The sequence below is a fragment of the Arachis stenosperma genome, chromosome 2 (genome assembly GCF_014773155.1).
Source record: "Arachis stenosperma cultivar V10309 chromosome 2, arast.V10309.gnm1.PFL2, whole genome shotgun sequence".
Lineage (NCBI taxonomy): Eukaryota > Viridiplantae > Streptophyta > Magnoliopsida > Fabales > Fabaceae > Arachis > Arachis stenosperma.
The window spans coordinates 121599678-121618962 of NC_080378.1; the positions used below are offsets into that span (position 1 = coordinate 121599678).

Genomic DNA, 19285 nt, shown 5'->3' on the forward strand with positions numbered 1-19285 from the left:
AAACATTGCCACAATTCTGTATTGAATGTACTATATGGCTTCATATGATTTGGCTGAATTATGCTTATAATTCTTAGGTTGGATACATGTTTTGGAGAGTGATTTAATTGACTTACAGAAAGTCACATATGGGGGAGTTAATTTTTTAATTTGCTAAATTGTTAGGTTGCTGCAATTTAATGGATCGGAAGAAGAAATTGATGAATAATAAATGGACAGAAGATGAAGAAGTAGCGCTCATTGGGGGAAGTGAACGATATAAGCCAGGGAGCTGGGCTAAAATTCTGAAGGATCCAGAATTTGGCCCCATTCTCAAAGCCCGAACAAACACGGATCTCAAGGATAAGTGGCGAAACTTATGCGCCCAAAGGTCCGTGGATGCTCCAACGGATTCAACAAGCTCGAAGCCCTCTGAGTGTGGCACCATGGAATTCACAAAGGAGGAGGTACAGGACTTGCTGAATGAGAACATAAAGGTAATTTGACAATCTTAATGAATTTGTGTTATCTGGGCGGTGGAAGTACTTAGGTGGTTGTTGTTATGCTGGTGTTTTAGTTTCATAGTGTTTTCCCAACTCATTTTGCAGAAAAAGATGGAGCAGGGTCTGATACAGCGGCTTAAGCTTTGCGTTCGCTGGTTTATGAAAATTGAAGAAGGAGATGCCCAAGAAAAGCAGAGGCTTGGTTCTGAACTAGAGGCAGCTCAGAAGAAGTGCAATGATATTGGTATTGTGTTTCTCTCTTGACTTTGTGGACTTATAAGGTGACAACTGATAAGTTGTTTGGATGTTTTGTTGAAAATATCTGATTTTTGTTAAATATGTGGTTGAATGCTAGCTTCCTTGAATTCTACTATTATTACGCTGAGGCATCCAAGATGCAGAGTATTATCCGTGAATAGGGATGTCTTTCTTTAGTATAACTGTCTAATGATTTCAAATTCCTAACAATTTGATGTTGAAGAAAGCTTCAATTTTTCTACCTTGTTGCTTTGGCTGCTGTTTCTAAAAGGTTACATAGTACTTACATTTCCTTTGACATTTCCTTTAATTAAATGCTGTTATATATATATTTTCCTCATTTGATTACTAGATTTGATGCCAACATCTATTTTATTTCTTTTAGATGGATGCTATGTCTATGTCTGAAGATCAGAAGAGAATCATATGTGAACTGAAGGAGAAAGTAAAAGATCAAGAATTTCAAATAGTTGAAGGAGAGAAGGAGAGGAAAATACTGCACAACACCATTCTGGTAATACTTTTTTGCCAAGTAATTGGTATCATCTCCATATTCTAACCAATAGTCATTATTCTAGTTTTCAAATTGTAGGAGCTAAAAGGCAATATTCGTGTCTTCTGCCGGGTGAGACCTTTGCTACCAAATGATGGCACAGGATCTGATATGGTGGTTTCTTACCCTCTGTCAACAGCGGCATTTGGCCGCGGAATTGAATTGGTTCAAAATGGTATATGCACAAATTTCTTAGACCATTCTCTCTGCTACTATTGTTTGTTATGATTTTCACTTAGTGCCTATGCTTTCCAAACAAGTATAACAATGCCATCGTTGATGATCAACAGGGCAGAAGCACTCTTTTACATTTGACAAGGTGTTTAATCACGACGCTTCTCAGAATGACGTATTCCTAGAGATATCCGAGCTGGTGCAGAGTGCATTTGATGGATACAAGGTTGATTTTTTACTTTGCCATGGCATACTCAACACTTAGCTTTTCGTTTTGGTACAAACTGCATTGACAAGAGGGTCATGGCTTGTTATGGCAGGTGTGTATCTTTGCGTATGGCCAAACAGGGGCTGGCAAAACTTACACTATGATAGGCAGGCCTGATGCTCCAGATTTGAAAGGGCTCATACCACGTTTGCTAGAACAGATATTCCAGACTAGTCAATCTCTGAAAGATCAGGGTTGGAAGTACAAAATGCAGGTTTGGTACCTAGTATACTTTGTCCTGGTTTTCATGTGGTTATACCTATGAATGGGAGCTGAAATATTTTGTTAACATTTGTAGGCATCAAGCTTGGAAATATATACGGAGAACATCAGGGATTTGTTATCAAATAGGCCATGTGGGATTGACCAGACACGAAGGAACAGTGCAAGAAGTATCTAAAGCATGATGCAAACGGAAACACACACGTTTCTGACCTAACCATTGTGGATGCTTGTAGCGTGAACGAGATTTCCTCACTCCTAAAACAGGCTGCGCAATGCAGGTATGGTTTGGTTTATATCTGTTGGATCCTCCAATATAATGCTTGAACGAAATTTCTTGAGTAGAGAGATGTGTAAGAACCTGTGTACTCTTTTACATGAATTGCAAATGAAATATTGTTTTCTTCCAAGTTCCAGCTAATCATATACATGATACATACATTTTTGTTTTTGTTCTACAATTTACTTATAACTTTTGGGCCCTTTCTCTTCTTTTAGGACTGTCGGAAGGACACAGATGAAAGACCTATCATCAAGAAGTCATTTTATCTTCACTTTACGTATTTGTGGGATAAATGAGGTACTTGACTCCTAATACACATTAATAAACTTTAATTTTTCATTCTGAGACACACCGATAAACTTTTATTTTTCATTCTGAGATACACTTGTAAATCTTTGTACTGTTCTTTTTTCTTAATACTTTATTTTTTGATGCGTGTAGAACACTGGACAACAAGTCAACAAGTACAAGGTGTCTTAAATCTGATTGATCTTGCTGGAAGTGAAAGACTTCCAAAGAGTGAATCAACCGGGACCGGTTGAAGGAAACTCAGATATTAATTTGATTTGTATTGTTTAACAAAACAGTAATTAATGCTTGTAATAAAAAAGAGTTAGTAACTAATTTTCTTTTGCTGCAACATTCAGTTTATCAATAAAAGTCTCTCATCTTTGAGTGATGTAATATTGGCTTTGGAAAAGAAAGAGGCGCATGTTTCTTTCAGGAATTCAACACTTATACACCTTCTTCAAGTATGTTAACCTGCACTATGTTACACACCTTCTTCTTAACCTTGTTACATACTACATAGACGTCCATTTCATACTAAACTTTCTATGTTGTATGCATGTGCATTGCAGCCATGCCTGAGAGGTGATTCAAAAACATTGATGTTTGTCAACATTGCACCTGATCGATCATCAGCCAGCGAGTAGCTTTGCTCGCTTCGTTTTGCGGACAGAGTTCATGGCTGTGAAGGGATTCGAAAGCATCCAAAGACTGCTGCCACGCCAGCTCCAAAGCATCAACTTGAGAAGGCCACACGCCGCCAACACGGTCCTCAGACTCCCAAGAACAACTGGCTTTGATAGATGTAAGAGTGTAACGTTTCAGAGAAATGGGGCTTGTGTAGTTTGTTTGTAAATAGGCTTAGATTTAGCCTCCAAAAGAAAGTACTAATGATTTTAATAAAAGCGCTAACTCCCTATTTTTTTTCTATAAAAATTGTGCACCTTAGTGAGTTAGTGGTCAAATTTCTTGTATCTTGAATCATGATAGAATGATGTGTTTGAATAATGGTGGGTAAATCCAAATCAAAAGGTTCAGGAATTGATTTCAAGGGTTGGTTGCAACACATGCAAACAGTTGGACATGCCCTACCACCAGTACCTAATTCTTTTATTTTTTCTCAAAAGATTTCATAACGGTACAACACAGATATAGACATAGTGTCCCTACATCCTAGATTATAAATTGAGTTCCGTTGCTACAAATTAAAGAGACATAAAGTCATACCACATATTCATAGTGCATCAAATTAAATTTAAACTAGCTACATCCAAATTATACTAAGAACAAGTCCTACAACCAAATATATAATTTGATTGGACAAATGGTTTTAAGAAGACAGTGATGGTGGTGGAGGGGGAAGAGATGGGGGAGGAGGTGATGGTGATGGTGGTGGTGGAGGAGGAGGCTCATCATGATGAGGAGGATGTGGTGGCGGCGACGGTGGTGGTGGAGGAGGAGAATCGTCATGAGGAGGAACAGGATGTGGCGGAGGAGACGGAGGCGGAGGTGGCGTTTGGCAGAAATTATAATCATACCAAGTGTCATTGGGAATGAAAGTGTTGAAATTGAAAGTAACATGATGTTCTAAGTGTTGGGAATAGATTTCGACAGTTTGAGGCTTCCAACCCTTAAAATTGGAACCACATCTTCTTAGGTATGCAAATCATATGTTTTGTGTGCATGGACCCTCTCTATGCAAATCATATGTTTTGTGTGCATGGACCCTCTCTATGGAATTTGTCTGAGGCACATTGTCCAAATGTCTTTGATATTGGATAGTCATCCAATCTTGGTGCAAATACCTGATCCAAAGAAACATACAAAAATAGAATACTTTGAAATCCCTCAAGCTTTGTTAACTAATCAAATGTATACATACATGTACAAATTTTCATGTTTTGAGGTTTTTCATTTTTTAAATATGTCACTTTGAATATGTTCATTACACCTAATCACTCATGAAGCTAGTTTAGATAACAACTTCCTAACTAACTAACTCATTAATCAATGTTCATACTAGTACTAGAAATGGCTTCAAAAACCAACAAGTATTTACTATTTAGTGTTGAATTGTATTATTTATATATTTGTACGTTATATTCCACAAAGAGGTAGTGAGTGTATTGATATCAAACTCAATCTAAAGATGGAAATAAAAAATTCAAAGTTAAAGTGGAGTTAAATACCAAAATTCAAAGGCCAAAGAATGAGTGTGAATGAAGTTGATAAAGAGTTCAATATTAGAAATTTTAAAAAATAAAATAAAATATCTTTTCTTGCTTTTGGTCTACCCTACCAAAACAGAGGAAACAGACCACTTTTCTGCCAAAAGTGAGCAATAGCGCTGTAAGTTAGATACATCATTTAGTTTCAGAAGCAAGTTTCCAACAGTTCCATTAGCTATTAGCATTGTTGCACGCTTCTAGCCAAAGTTCCTATTTATTAAAGAATTTAATTTTGATACACGGGTGAATATAAAGTAGTTTTACATGTGCATTTAACTATATAACGCCACATTAGTAAAAATAATTACCTTTTCACATTGATCGCATGAACGATAAAAAAAAAGCAAATTTTTAGATTTTTTTGTGGTAAGTTTTAATACCATATCCGAATTCAAAAGTTTAAATAGAAAAAAAAAATTATATAAATGATTATATTTTTAAGAAAAAATAGATAAGAGTACATCCGAATTTTTACAAGTAGACAAATGTCTCCCTCAATTTTTTAATGAATCATTTATATATATATATCAATATACAATTTCGTTGTTAATTCTACCCTTCTGTGATCTGAGTAATTTTTTCGGCAGTAGTGGAGGCCAGACCAGGTAGCACAGTAGTGTGTGAAGTGGAGGCCAGACCAGGTAGCACAGTAGTGTGTGATGTGACTATTTTGGGTGACATAATGGAAAATAGAATTATTACATTATAAAATTTGTTGAAATAAATATAAGAAAAATGGCATAATAGAATCACTGTTCATCCTCTTCCTTATCCAATTTTTTCGAATCCTAAGAACCCTAACACAGTAATAATGTAACAATTCTATTTTTTATTGTGTCACCTAAAATGGCCACATCACACAATATTGTGCCACCTGTCTTCTACTACTGCCGAAAAAATTATTCAGGCCACAGATAGGTAGAATTGACAAGAAAATTTTATATTACTATGTGCAAATGACTCATTAAAAAATTGAGAGGTACATCTATCTACCGTGAGTAAAAACATATTTTTCTTTAGTATTTTAGTTTGGGTTCTTCGGAAACATTGCTATAACCACATGACATTTTTATTTTCCAAAATAAAATAAATTAGTAAAGTTAGCATGTAATGAGCAACATATATAACACTGAATACTCATGATTCTGAGTTCAATTTCTGTTGTTCCTACCTTATTATACCTCCTAAAGTAATATATAACTGAATATTTTAATAAGAATCCAATCTTTTAGCTGATTAAAATAAAATAAAGGAAAAAAGAAAGAAAAAACCTGGTTGCCATGAGCATCTCCAAGGAATCTGATCTGTAGTAAATTTTGGTGAAGAACAACTTGTATTTATTGTTCAAGTGAGAACAATTCTTTGCACTCCTCATCTATCCACACAAATAAACAACATTTAATTAATACATAGAAAATAACAAAAAAGAAATCCTTTTTTGTTAATAAAACTTATATTTTTTATTTTTTTTATTATTTTATTGGATTCCATGAAAACCCAATTACCGAATATAGCCAACACTGAAAGAATCATCAGCAGCATGAGGAATAGTTTTGGACTGCCAATCCAAAGGCAAAGATATTCATCTTTTTTTCTTTAAAGAGAAAGAAAAAAGAATTCCCCTCTTAAAGAAATCTTGGGCAAAGAAAAATTATGAATAGGGTTGTTGTTGAGAGGAATTATGAAAGAAAACGGAATATGAGTTTGCATAAACAAAACTCAATGCATCTCCTTTAATTTAATAATGCAAATACAAAAGCTGAAACATTTCCAATGAATAAAGGGCAAATGTAACATTATTATTCTTCTACACCTTGTCAATTACTCGCTCTTATGGTTATAGTTTTTTAAAAAATGGTGGTCTAAAAAGGTCTATGATCACGATTTTAGAAAATGACTTCAAGAGATCTATGACCACGGTTTTTTATTGTGACAAAAAAAATCGTGGCCATAAACCTAAAATATTGTAGTGATTAAACATGAGTCATATGATACACTATTAATCTTTACAAGCTTCTTGTTTATACTGAACCTTGTTTCTCTTTTCGGGTATAGGATATCTACATGCATACAAGGCAAACAAATCGGCTCTTGTTCACCAAAACATCTCTGCGGAGAAAGTACTCGTCAACCAGCGATACAACCCGCCGCTTTCAGATTCCGGCCTGTACAAGCTTCTCACTAATGATATTGTTTTCTCTGCATTAAAGGCCAGTGCTGCCAAGGGTTATTTGGCTCCCGAGTACACAACTACAGGCAAACTCACAGAGAAAAGTGATGTGTATGCTTTCGGGGTGCTTCTTTTCCAGATCCTCACAGGGAAGCAGAAGATAACTAGCTCGATACGCCTTGCCGTGGAATCCTTCAAGTTCGAAGAATTCACTGACCCGAATCTGCATGGCAGATTCTTTGAATACGAGGCTGCTAAACTCGCAAAGATGGCATTGCTTTGCTCCCACGAGTCTCCCTTCGAGAGGCCAACAATGGAAACCATTGTTCAAGAACTCAGCAACTGTAGTAGCTGTCTCTGATCAGAGTAACCAAGCTATTTTGATTATCATACGATCAAGACATAGCTACTCATGGTAGTGACATTGATTATGTGTCCTTAACTAAGGACTACCTTGTTCTGTGAATGTCTAGGACAGTAGGTTGTAGTTTGTAGCATGTTATTAAGAATTTCTTGAATTTCTTTTCTCTAATCATATGCTATTTTGTCCAATTGTTTTTGCTTTGTTTATTTTATGTGTTTATGTTTATGGTGAAATGATGAATGACTCTATTCTGAAATGTCCTTTTTACAGAGACAAAGCATATAACCAAAAGGAAAAACCAGATATATCTCCATCAATGGTGGAAGTGTGCACATAACATCATCATGATTCATTGAATGAACCTATCTGCACGTTTTTTGGTAGTCCCCTCCTTTTTAAGTTGTGGCTGAATCAGGTTATATGCTTGAGCCTTTTCTTTTGCTTTCTACTTCTGTGGCATGGCATTAAAAACAATATAATAAAACTAGAAAAATATACAGATAGTAACGAATGACTGTTAATATATACTTGTATTTTCTTTGGGTATGAATTTAGATTTATGTATCTGAATATACAGTTAAAGAAATATGCCAAAAAATTTCAGACAATGACAACACAAAAAATGCACCGAAGGAGTATAGTAGTGCAACTTTAACAAATTTTATTGTAAATCACTTAACAGTTTCTCTATGTAAATCACTAGATAGTAGTTTAGTTTTTATTTAAGAATAATTTATATATTATATTCATTTATATTTAGTATTATTTAAAATATTTTTATTATAAAAAATTTAAACAGAAAAATTTTATTAAGAGATTATAATTTCAATTATTCGGTTCCAATTGATTAGGTTTCAATTATTGATATTTTAAGGAGTTTAATTATTAGATATTAATAATTTGAAAGTGTCATATAGTTTGTGAAAATACAATCGATATTTGATTTTTTTTTCTCATGTATTTATTACAATAATAAATCTAATGATCAGTTTAATTGGTATTAAATTAGGATATTAAGAATCTCATAATTATATATTAATTATGCTTTTATTTACACTGATTTTTTCATTAAGTATAATAATTTAATAATATATGTTATATTTAATGATTATTTTATCTTATATTCTATTAATTGTAGTCATTGTGAGAAGTTATTCTAGGTATGATTTTGTATAAAATATATCTTAAAAATATTTGATATAATTTAAAATATTTCTTTTTCTTAAAAGTTATATATTCTTAGAATGCCCATGGGTAAATAGAGAAAAAATAAAGAATATTAAAATAAAATCATACTTAGGACTTTTTAGGATTTTCTAGGGTTTTTAGGTGTTTAGGATTTTTTAGGATTTTTAGGATTTTTTAGGGTTTTCTATGGATTTTTGGGTTTTCTAGGGTTTTTAGAGTTTTCTAGGGTTTTTAGGGTTTTTTAGGGTTTTCTAGGATTTTTAGGATTTTCTTGGGTTTTTAGGATTTTTTAGGGTTTTCTAGGGTTTTTAGGATTTTTAGGGTTTTCTAGCGTTTTTTAGGGTTTTATAGAGTTTTTCGTTTTTTAGGGTTTTTAGGGTTTTCTAGGTTTTTAGGCTTTTTTAGGTTTTTTAGGGTTTTCTAGTGTTTTTAGGATTTTAGGATTTTCTAGGATTTTTAGGGTTTTGTAGGATTTTTATTGTTTTCTAGGGTTTTTTAGAGTTTTCTAGGGTTTTAGAGAATTTTTAGGGTTTTTAGGGTTTTCTAGGGTTTTTTAGGGTTTTCTAGGGTTTTTATGGTTCTCTAGGGTTTGTTAGGATTTTAGAATTTTTAGGGTTTTTAGGGTTTTCTAGAGTTTAGGGTTTTCTAGAATTTTTAGGGTTTTCTAGGATTTTTAGGGTTTTCTAGGATTTTTTAGGGTTTCTTAGGGTTTTCTAGGGTGTTTAGGTATTTTAAGGTTTTCTAGGGTTTTTTACGGTTTTTTTAGGTTTTCTTGGGTTTTTAGATTTTTTCGGATTTTTTATGGTTTTCTAGGAATTGTTAGGGTTTTTTTAGGGGTTTTTAGGGTTTTTAAAGTTTTTTAGGGTTAGGGTTTTCTAGGGATTTTCTAGGGGTTTTCTAGGGTTTTTAGGATTTTCTAGGGTTTCTAGGATTTTTGGGTTTTTTTAGGGTCTAGGGTCTCTAGTCTAGGGTTTTAGGGGTTTAGGGGTTTAGGGGTTCGGGGTTCAGGGTTCAGGGTTCAGGGTTCAGGGGTTTAGGGGTTTATGGCTTTAGGGGTTTCGGGATTCGGGGTTCGGGGATTCGGGTTTCATGTTTCGGGTTTGGGGTTCGGGGTTGAGGGTTCATGGTTCGGGGTTTCGGGTTCGGAGTTTGAGGTTCGGGATTCGGGGTTTTAGGGTTCAGGATTTTAGGGTTTTGGGGTCTAGGGTCTAGGGTCTAGGGTATAGGGTTTGGGGTTTGGGGGGTTTAGGGTCTAGGGTCTATGGTTTAGGGTTTGGGGTTTGGGGTTTGGGGTTTGGGGTTCGGGGTTTTGGGGTTTGGGATTCGGGGGTTCGGGGGTTCGGGGTTCGGAGGTTCGGGGTTCGGGGTTTAAGGTTTGGGGTTCGGGTTTCGGGGTTCGGTTCGGGGTTCGGGGTTTAGGGTTCAGGGTTTAGGATTTAGGGTTTAGGGTTTAGGATTTAGGGTGTAGGGTTTAAGGGTTTAAGGGTTTAGGGTTTTAGGGGTTTTAGGAGTTTTAGGATTTTAGGGTTTTATGGATTTTAGGGGTTCTATGGTCTAGGGTCTAGTGTCTAGGGTTTTGGGGTTTTGGGGTTTGGGTTTAGGGTTTCAGAGTTCAGGGTTTTAGGGGTTTAGGGTTTAGGGTTTAGTGTTTGGGGTTCGGGGTTTAGGATTTTGGGGTTTGGGGGTTTGGGGTAGGGTTGGGTTTAGTGTTTAGGATTTTGGGTTTTGGGTTTAGGGTTTAGGGGTTAGGGTTTAGTGTTCAGGGTTCAGGGTTTAGGGTTTAGGGTTTTCTATGATTTTCTATGGTTTTCTAGTATTTTCTAGGATTTTCTAGGGTTTTTCTCGCATTTTCTAGAGTTTTCTAGGTTTTTCTAGGATTTTCTAGGGTTTTCTAGGATTTTCTAAGTTTTTCTAGGATTTTCTAGGGTTTTTTGGGGTTTTCAAGGATTTTTCTTTGGTTTTCTAGGTTTTTCTACGAATTTTTTAGGGTTTTCTAGGACTTTCTAGGGTTTTCTAGGTTTTTCAAGGATTTTCTAGGGTTTTCTTAGGGTTATCAAGGGTTTTCTATTATTTTCTAGGATTTTCTAAGGTTTTTTTAGGGTTTTCTAGTGTTTTTCTAGGATTTTCCAAGATTTTTTAGGAATTTTTAGTATTTTTTAGGGTTTTCTAAGCATTTTCTAGGGTTTTTTTTGTGTTTTTTAGGATTTTTTTAGAATTTTCTATGTTTTTCTATGGTTTTTGGGGTTTTCTTAGGGTTTTCTATGGTTCTTTAGGATTTTCTAGGGATTTCTAATAATTTCTAGGCTTTTCTTAGGGTTTTCTAAGATTTTTAGGATTTTCAAGGGTTTTTCTATGGTTTTCTAGGTTTTTCTAGGATTTTCTAGGGTTTTCTAGGATTTTCTAGGATTTTTTAGGGTTTTTCTAGCGTTTTCTAGGATTTTTTAGGGTTGTCTAGGATTTTTTTGGATTTTTCTAGTATTTTTAGGGTTTTCAAGGATTTTTCTATGGTTTTCTAGGTTTTTCTACTATTTTCTGGGATTTTCTTAGGGTTTTTTAGGATTTTCTAGAAATTTCGAGGGTTTTTCTAAGGTTTTCAAGGTTTTTCTAAGATTTTCTAGGATTTTCTTTGGGTTTTCTAGTATTTTCTAGGATTTTCTTTGGGTTTTCTAGAATTTTCTAGGATTTTCTAGGGTTTTCTAGTATTTTCTAGGATTTTCTAGGGTTTTTCTAGTATTTTCTAGGATTTTCTAGGGTTTTCTAGTATTTTCTACGATTTTCTACGATTTTCTTAGCGTTTTTTTAGGGTTTTCTATGATTTTTTAGGGCTTTTTAGGGATTTCTAGGGATTACTAAGGTTTTCCTAGAATTTTCTTAGGGTTTTCTATTATTTTTTTAGGTTTTTTTAGGTTTTTTCTATAGTTTTTTAGGTTTTTCTAGAATTTTCTAGGTTTTTTTAGGGTTTTCTAGTGTTTTTCTAGGATTTTCTAGAATTTTCTAAGGTTTTCTAGGATTTTTGAGGGTTTTTCTAGAGTTTTCTAGGGCTTTCTAGGATTTTCTAGCGTTTTCTAGGATTTTCTTGGGTTTTTTAAGGTTTTTTAGGGTTTTCGAGGGTTTTTCCAAGGTTTTCTAGAATTTTTTAGGGTTTTCTATGATTTTTTGGAGTTTCTAGAATTTTCTAGGATTTTTTAAGATTTTCTAGGATTTTTCTATGATTTTCTAGGTTTTTCTACAAATTTTTGGGGTTTTCTTAGGGTTTTCTAGGATTTTCTAGGGTTTTCAAGTATTTTCGAGGGTTTTTCTAGGGTTTTCAATGATTTTTTTATAATTTTCTATCTTTTTCTATGGTTTTTAGGGTTTTCTTATGGTTTTCTATGATTTTTTGGTTTTCTAAGGATTTCTATGAATTTCTAGAGATTCTATTATTATCTTAGGTTTTTTGGATTTTTTAAAGTTTTCTAAGGTTTTTCTAGAGTTTTCTAGTATTTTTCTAGGATTTTTTTGGATTTTGTAGGTTTTTTAGGGTTTTCTTGGGTTTTCGAAAGTTTTTTAGGATTTTCTGTGGTTTTTTAGGGTTTTCTAGGAAATTTTTAGGATTTTTTAGTATTTTCTAGAATTTTCTAGGAATTTTTAAGGTTTTTCTAGGATTTTCCAGGATTTTCTAGGGTGTTTTAGTATTTTTTAGGGTTTTCTAAGGGTTTTATAGGGTTTTCTATGATTTTTTAAGGATTTTCTATGTTTTTCCAGGGTTTTCTAGGATTTTTCTACGATTTTCTAGGTTTTTCTTGGATTTTCTATGGTTTTCTTAGGGTTTTCTAGGCTTTTTCTTGGATTTTCTAGTATTTTTTAAGGTTTTCTAGGATTTTCTAGTATTTTTTAAGGTTTTCTAGGATTTTCTAGTGTTTTCTACGGTTATTTTAGGGTTTTCTTGGGTTTTCTAGGATTTTTTAGGGTTTTCGAGTGTTTTTCTAGGTTTTCTAAGATTTTTTAGTGTTTTCTAGGATTTTCTATTATTTTTCTAGGATTTTCTTAGGTTTTTCTAAGGTTTTCGAGGATTTTCCTAAGCTTTTCAAGGTTTTTCTATGATTTTCTAGGATTTTTTAGGTTTTTCGAGATTTTTCTTGGATTTTCTAGATTTTTCTAAAATTTTCTAGGGTTTTTTGGGTTTTCTAGGGTTTTTTAAGGTTTTTAGGATTTTCTAGCGTTTTTTAGGGTTTTCTTAGGTTTTTCTTGGGTTTTCTAAGGTTTTTTAGGGTTTTCGAGCATTTTTCCAGGGTTTTCTAGGATTTTCTAGGGTTTTCAACGATTTTTTTTTATTCTCTAAGATTTTTTAGGGTTTTCTAGGGTTTTCTAGGATTTTTCTATGGTTTTCTAGGTTTTTTTACGATTTTCTGGGGTTTTCTTTAGGTTTTCTAGAATTTTCTAGGGTTTTCAAGTATTTTCGAAGGTTTTTCTAGGGTTTTCAAGAATTTTTTTGGGATTTCCTATGTTTTTCTATGGTTTTTAGGATTTTCTTATGGTTTTCTATGGTTTTTTTTTTGGATTTTCTAAGGATTTCTATGAATTTCTAGTGTTTTCTTAGGGTTTTCTTGGATTTCTTAAAATTTTCAAGGGTTTTTCTAGGATTTTTTAGGCTTTTTCTAGGGTTTTTTTGAGTTTTCGAAGGTTTTTAAGGTTTTCTTAGGTTTTTGCGGTTTTTTAGGGTTTTCTATGGATTTCTAGTAATTTTTTAGGGTTTTCTAGTATTTTCTAGGATTTTCTAGCGTTTTCTAGGTTTTCTAGGGTTTTTCTAAGATTTTCCAGGATTTTCTAGGGTTTTTTAGTATTTTTTAGGGTTTTCTAGGATTTTTTTAGGATCTTTTATTTTTTTTAGGATTTTCTAAGAATTTTCTATGGTTTTCTATGATTCTCTAGAATTTTCTAGGGTTTTTAAAGGTTTTTAAAATTTTTTTAGGATTTTTCTAGAATTTTCTAGAGTTTTTCTAGGGTTTTCTTGAGTTTTCTAAGATTTTTTTAGGGTTTTCAAGTGTTTTTCTTGTGTTTTCTAGGTTTTTCTAAGATTTTCTAGGGTTTTGTAGGATTTTCTATTATTTTTTTAGGGTTTTCTAAGATTTTTTAGGGTTTTTTGAGGTATTTTTCTAAGGTTTTCTAGGTTTTTCTATGATTTTTTAGGTTTTTTGAGAGTTTTTCTAGGATTTTTTAGGTTTTTTGAAGGTTTTTCTAGGATTTTCTAGATTTTTCTAGGATTTTCTAGGGTTTTTTTAGGATTTTTTAGGGTTTTCTAGGATTTTCTAGGATTTTCTAAGGTTTTCTAGGATTTTTTAGGATTTTTCTAGAGTTTTCTAAAGTTTTCTAGGATTTTCTAGCGTTTTCTAAGGTTTTCTTAGGGTTTTCTTGGGTTTTCTAAGGTTTTTTTAGGGTTTTCGAGGATTCTTTCAAGGTTTTCTAGGATTTTCTAGGGTTTTCTATGATTTTTGTTTATTTTCTAGGATTTGTCTAGGATTTTCTACGATTTTTTGGGATTTTCTTAGGATTTTCTAGGATTTTCTAGGGTTTTCAAGTATTTTTGAGGATTTTTCTAGTGTTTTCAAGGATTTTTTTAGGATATTCTATATTTTTCTATAGTTTTTAGGATTTTCTTAAGGTTTTCTATGGTTATTTAGGATTTTCTAAGGATTTCTATGAATTTTTAGGGATTTTTAGTGTTTTCTTAGGGTTTTCTTAGATTTTTTAAAGTTTTCTAGGGTTTTTCTAGTGTTTTCTAGTATTTTTGTAGGATTTTTCTAAATTTTCTAGGGTTTTTAGTATTTTCTAGGGTTTTCTAGACTTTTTCTAAGATTTTCTAGGGTTTTCTACAATTTTCTAGGGTTTTGTAGGATTTTTCTAGGATTTTTTAGGGTTTTTCTAGCATTTTCTAGAGTTTTGTAGATTTTTCTAGGATTTTCTAGGGTTTTGTAGGATTTTTAAGGATTTTCTAGGGTTTTTAATAATTTTTCTATGCTTTTCTAGGTTTGTCTACGATTTTCTAGGGTTTTCTTAGGGTTTTCTAGTATTTCTAGGCTTTTCTAGGATTTTCGAGGGTTTTCTAGGGTTTTTTAGATTTTTCTAGGATTTTCTAGGGATTTCTTAGGGTTTTCTAGGGTTTTCTAGTATTTTCTAGGATTTTCTAGAGTTTTTCTAGGGTTTTTTAGGGTGTTTTAGGATTTTCTAGGGTTTTTTACTCTTTTTTAGGATTTTCTAGGTATTTTTTTAGGGTTTTCGAGAATTTTTTCCAAAATTTTCGAGGATTTTCTAGTATTTTTTAGGGTTTTTCTAGGGATTTTTAGGTTTTTCTAGGATTTTCTTTGATTTTTTAGGATTTTCTTGGATTTTCTAGGATTTTGTAGGATTTTTTATGGTTTTCTAAGTTTTTCTACGATTTTCTGGGATTTTCTATTGGTTTTCTTAGGGTTTTTACTAATTTTTAGAATTTTCTAGGCTTTTTCAAGGGTTTTCTTAGGTTTTTTAGGATTTTCTATGTTTTTCTAGGGTTTTTAAGGTTTTCTATGATTTTTTAGGTTTCTCTAGGGATTTCTAGAATTTTCTTAGGATTTTCTAGACTTTTTTAGTGTTTTCGAGGATTTTTCTAAGGTTTTTATTGGATTTTCTTGGGTTTTCTAGGATTTTCGAGGGTTTTCTAGGGGATTATAGGTTTTTCTACGATTTTCTTTGGTTTTTTTAGTATTTTTTGGGTTTTCTAAATTTTTTCTAGTATTTTCTAGGGTTTTCTAGGTGTTTTTAGGATTTTCTAGGGTTTTCTTAGGGTTTTCTAAGATTTTCTAGTATTTTTTAGGATTTTCTAAGGTTTTTCTAGGGTTTTTTTTGGATTTTTCTAGGGCTTTTCAGGATTTTCTAGGAATTTTTAGTATTTTTTAGGATTTTATAGAATTTTTTTTAGGATTTTCTATTCTTTTCTATGGTCTTTAGGGTTTTCTTATGGTTTTCCATATTTTTTTTGGGTTTTCTAAGGATTTTTATGAATTTCTAGGGATTCTAGTATTTTTTTAGGGTTTTTTAGAATTTCCTAAAGTTTTCTAGGGTTTTTCTAGGGTTTTCTAGTCTTTTGCTAGGACTTTTCTGGATTTTCTAGAGTTTTTTAGTATTTTTTTAGAGTTTTTAGACTTTTTCTAGGGTTTCTAGGATTTTTGAAGGTTTTTTTAGGATTTTCAATGTTTTTATACAGTTTTTAGGGTTTTCTTAGGGTTTTTTACGATTTTTTAGAATTTTCTAGGGATTTCTAAGGATGTCTAAGGGTTTTCTAGTATTTTCTTGAATTTTCTAGCATTTTCTAGGATTTTCTAAGGTTTTTCTTGGATTTTTCAGGATTTTCTTGGGTTTTTAGTGTTTTTTAAGGTTTTCTAAGCTTTTTCTAGGGTTTTCTAGGGTTTCCTAGGATTTTTTTAGGATTTTCTATATTTTCTAGGATTTTTAGGGTTTTCTTAGGGTTTTATAGTGTTTTTTAGGGTTTTCTAGGGATTTCTTGGGATTTCTAGGGTTTTCTTAGAGTTTTCTTGGCTTTTCTTGGATTTTTTAGGATTTTCGAAGGTTTTTCTACATTTTTCTAGATTTTTTTAGGATTTTCTAGTGTTTTTTTACGGTTTTTTAGGGTTTTTTCTTGTATTTTTGAGGGTTTTTCTATGATTTTTTAGGGTTTTCGAGGGTTTTTCTAGGGTTTTCTAGGTTTTTCTAGGATTTTCTAGGGTTTTCTAGGATTTTCTATGATTTTTCTAGGGTTTTCAAGGATTTTTTTAGGGTTTTTCAGGGTTTTTCGAGGATTTTTCTAGGGTTTTCTAGGTTTTTTTATGATTTTCTAAGATTTTTTAGGGTTTTCTTGGGTTTTTCTAGGATTTTCTAGGGTTTTCTAAGGTTTATTAGGGTTTTTCTAGGATTTTTTTTAGGATTTTCTATGTTTTTTTTAATGGATTTTAGGATTTTCTTAGGATTTTTTTATGGTTTTTTAGGAATTTCTAGGGATTTCTAAACTTTTCTTAGGGTTTTTTTTTGTTTTTCTAGGATTTTTTAGGATTTTTGTAGAATTTTTTTAGGGTTTTCTTGGGTTTTTTCTAGCATTTTCTAGAGTTTTGTAGGTTTTTCTAGGATTTTCTAGGGTTTTGTAGAATTTTTAAGAATTTTCTATGGTATTTCTAGGATTTTCTAGGGTTTTCAAGAATTTTTCTATGCTTTTCTAGGTTTGTCTACGATTTTCTAGGGAGTATTTCTAGGCTTTTCTAGGATTTTCTAGGGTTTTTCTAGGGTTTTCTAGGTTTTTCTAGGATTTTCTAGGGATTTCTTAGGGTTTTCTAGGTTTATCTAGTATTTTCTATGATTTTCTAGAGTTTTTCTAGGGTTTTTTAGGGTTTTTTAGAGTTTTTTAGGATTTTCTATGGTTTTTTTACTCTTTTTAGGATTTTTTAGGCATTTTTTAAGGATTTTTGAGAATTTTTTCCAAAATTTTTTAGGGTTTTCTAGTGATTTTTAGGATTTTTCTAGGGATTTTTATGATTTTCTAGGATTTTTTAGGATTTTCTTGGGTTTTCTAGGATTTTTTAATGGTTTTCTTGGTTTTTTTACGATTTTCTGGGATTTTCTAAGTGTTTTCTTGGGGTTTTTTAATAATTTTTAGAATTTTCTAGGGTTTTCTTAGGTTTTTTTAGGATTTTCTATGTTTTTCTAGGATTTTTAGGGTTTTCTATGGTTTTTTAGGGATTTCTAGGGTTTTCTTAGGGTTTTCTAGACTTTTTTAGTGTTTTCGAGGATTTTTCTAAGGTTTTTATTGGATTTTCTTGGGTTTTCTAGGATTTTCGAGGGATTTCTAGGGAATTCTAGGTTTTTCTACGATTTTTTTGGTTTTTTAGTATTGTTTTGGGTTTTCTAAGTTTTTTCTAGTATTTTCTAGGGATTTCTAGGTGTTTTTAGGATTTTCTAGGGTTTTCTTAGGGTTATCTTGGGTTTTCTAGTATTTTTTAGAATTTTCTAAGGTTCTTCTAGAGATTTCTAGGATTTTTCTAAGACTTTTCAAGATTTTCTAGGGCTTTTAGTATTTTTTAGGGTTTTCTAGAAAAATTTTTTAGGATTTCCTATGCTTTTCTATAGTTTTTAGGGTTTTCTTATGGTTTTTCATCTTTTTTTTTGGGTTTTCTAAGGATTTCTATGATCTTCTAGGGATTTCTAGTGTTTTCTTAGGTTTTCTAAGATTTTCTAAAGTTTTCTAGAGCTTTTCTAGGGTTTTTTAGTCTTTTTCTAGGATTTTCCTGAATTTTCTAGAGTTTTTTAGTATTTTTTTAGGGTTTTTAGCCTTTTTCTAGGATTTTCTAGGGTCTTGGAAAGTTTTTTTTAGGATTTTCTATGTTTTTATACGGGTTTTAGGGTTTTTTTAGGACTTTTTGTGGTTTTTTAGGGTTTTCTAGGAATTTCTAGGGATGTCTTAGGGTTTTCTGGTATTTTCTAGGATTTTCTAACGTTTTCTAGGGTTTTTCTTGGATTTTTCAGAATTTTCTAGGGTTTTTAGTGTTTTTTAGGGTTTTATAAGTTTTTTTCTATGGTTTTTTAGGATTTTCTAGGGTTTTTTAGTATTTTCTAGGATTTTTTAGGGTTTTCGATCGTTTTTCTACGGTTTTCTAGGATTTTCTAGGGTTTTCTTAGGGTTTTCTAGGATTTTTCTTGGATTTTTGAGGATTTTTCTAGGATTTTTAGGATTTTTTATTGTTTTTGAGCTTTTTTTAGGATTTTCTAGGGTTTTTCTATGGTTTTCTAGGATTTTTTTTAGGGTTTTCCAGGGTTTTTCGATGATTTTTCTAGGATTTTCTAGGTTTTTCTATGATTTTCTAGGATTTTTTAGGGTTTTCTTGGGTTTTTCTATGATTTTCTAGGGTTTTCTAAGGTTTATTAGGGTTTTTCTAGGATTTTCTAGGATTTTTTTTAAGATTTTCTATGTTTTTCTATTGTTTTTAGGTTTTTCTTAGAATTTTCTATGGTTTTTTAGAATTTTTTTGGGATTTTTAGGGATTTCTAAACTTTTCTTAGGGTTTTCTTGTTTTTATAGGATTTTTTAGGGTTTTTGAGGGTTTTTCTATGGTTTTCTATGTTTTTTAGGATTTTCTTTTGTTTTCTTAGAGTTTTCTAGGGTTTTTCTACGATTTTCCAGGGTTTTCTGCGATTTTCTAGGGTTTTGTAGGGTTTTTCTAGGGTTTTCTAGAGTTTTTTTAGCATTTTCTAAAGTTTTGTAGGTTTTTCTAGGATTTCCTAGGGTTTTGTGGGATTTTTAAGGATTTTCTATTGTATTTCTAGAATTTTCTAGGATTTTCAAGAATTTTTCTATGCTTTTCTAGATTTGTCTACGATTTTCTAGGGTTTTCTTAGCGTTTTTTAGTATTTCTAGGCTTTTCTAGGATTTTTGAGGGTTTTTCTAGGATTTTCTAGGGATTTCTTAGGGTTTTCTAGGGTTTTCTAGTATTTTCTAGGATTTTCTAGAGTTTTTCTAGGGTTTTCGAGGGTTTTTTTTAGGATTTTCTAGGGTGTTTTACTCTTTTTTAGGATTTTCTAGGCATTTTCTAGGAATTTTTAGAATTTTTTTTAGGACTTTCTAAGTTTTTCTTTGGCTTTTAGGATTTTCCTAGGGTTTTCTATAGTTTTTAGGGTTTTCTAGGGATTTCGAGGGATTTCTAGGATTTTCTAAGATTTTCCAGGGTTTTCTAAGGTTTTCTAGAGTTTATTAGGGTTTTCGAGGGTTTTTCTAGTGTTTTCTATATTTTTCTAGGATTTTCTACGGTGT

At 32.0% G+C, this 19285-nt stretch overlaps 1 pseudogene; it reads left to right on the forward strand.

Annotated features, from left to right (window-relative positions):
* The first annotated feature begins 253 nt into the window (after positions 1-253).
* On the forward strand, positions 254-3402 carry LOC130962210 (kinesin-like protein KIN-14C; annotated as a pseudogene).
* The last annotated feature ends 15883 nt before the right edge of the window (positions 3403-19285 follow it).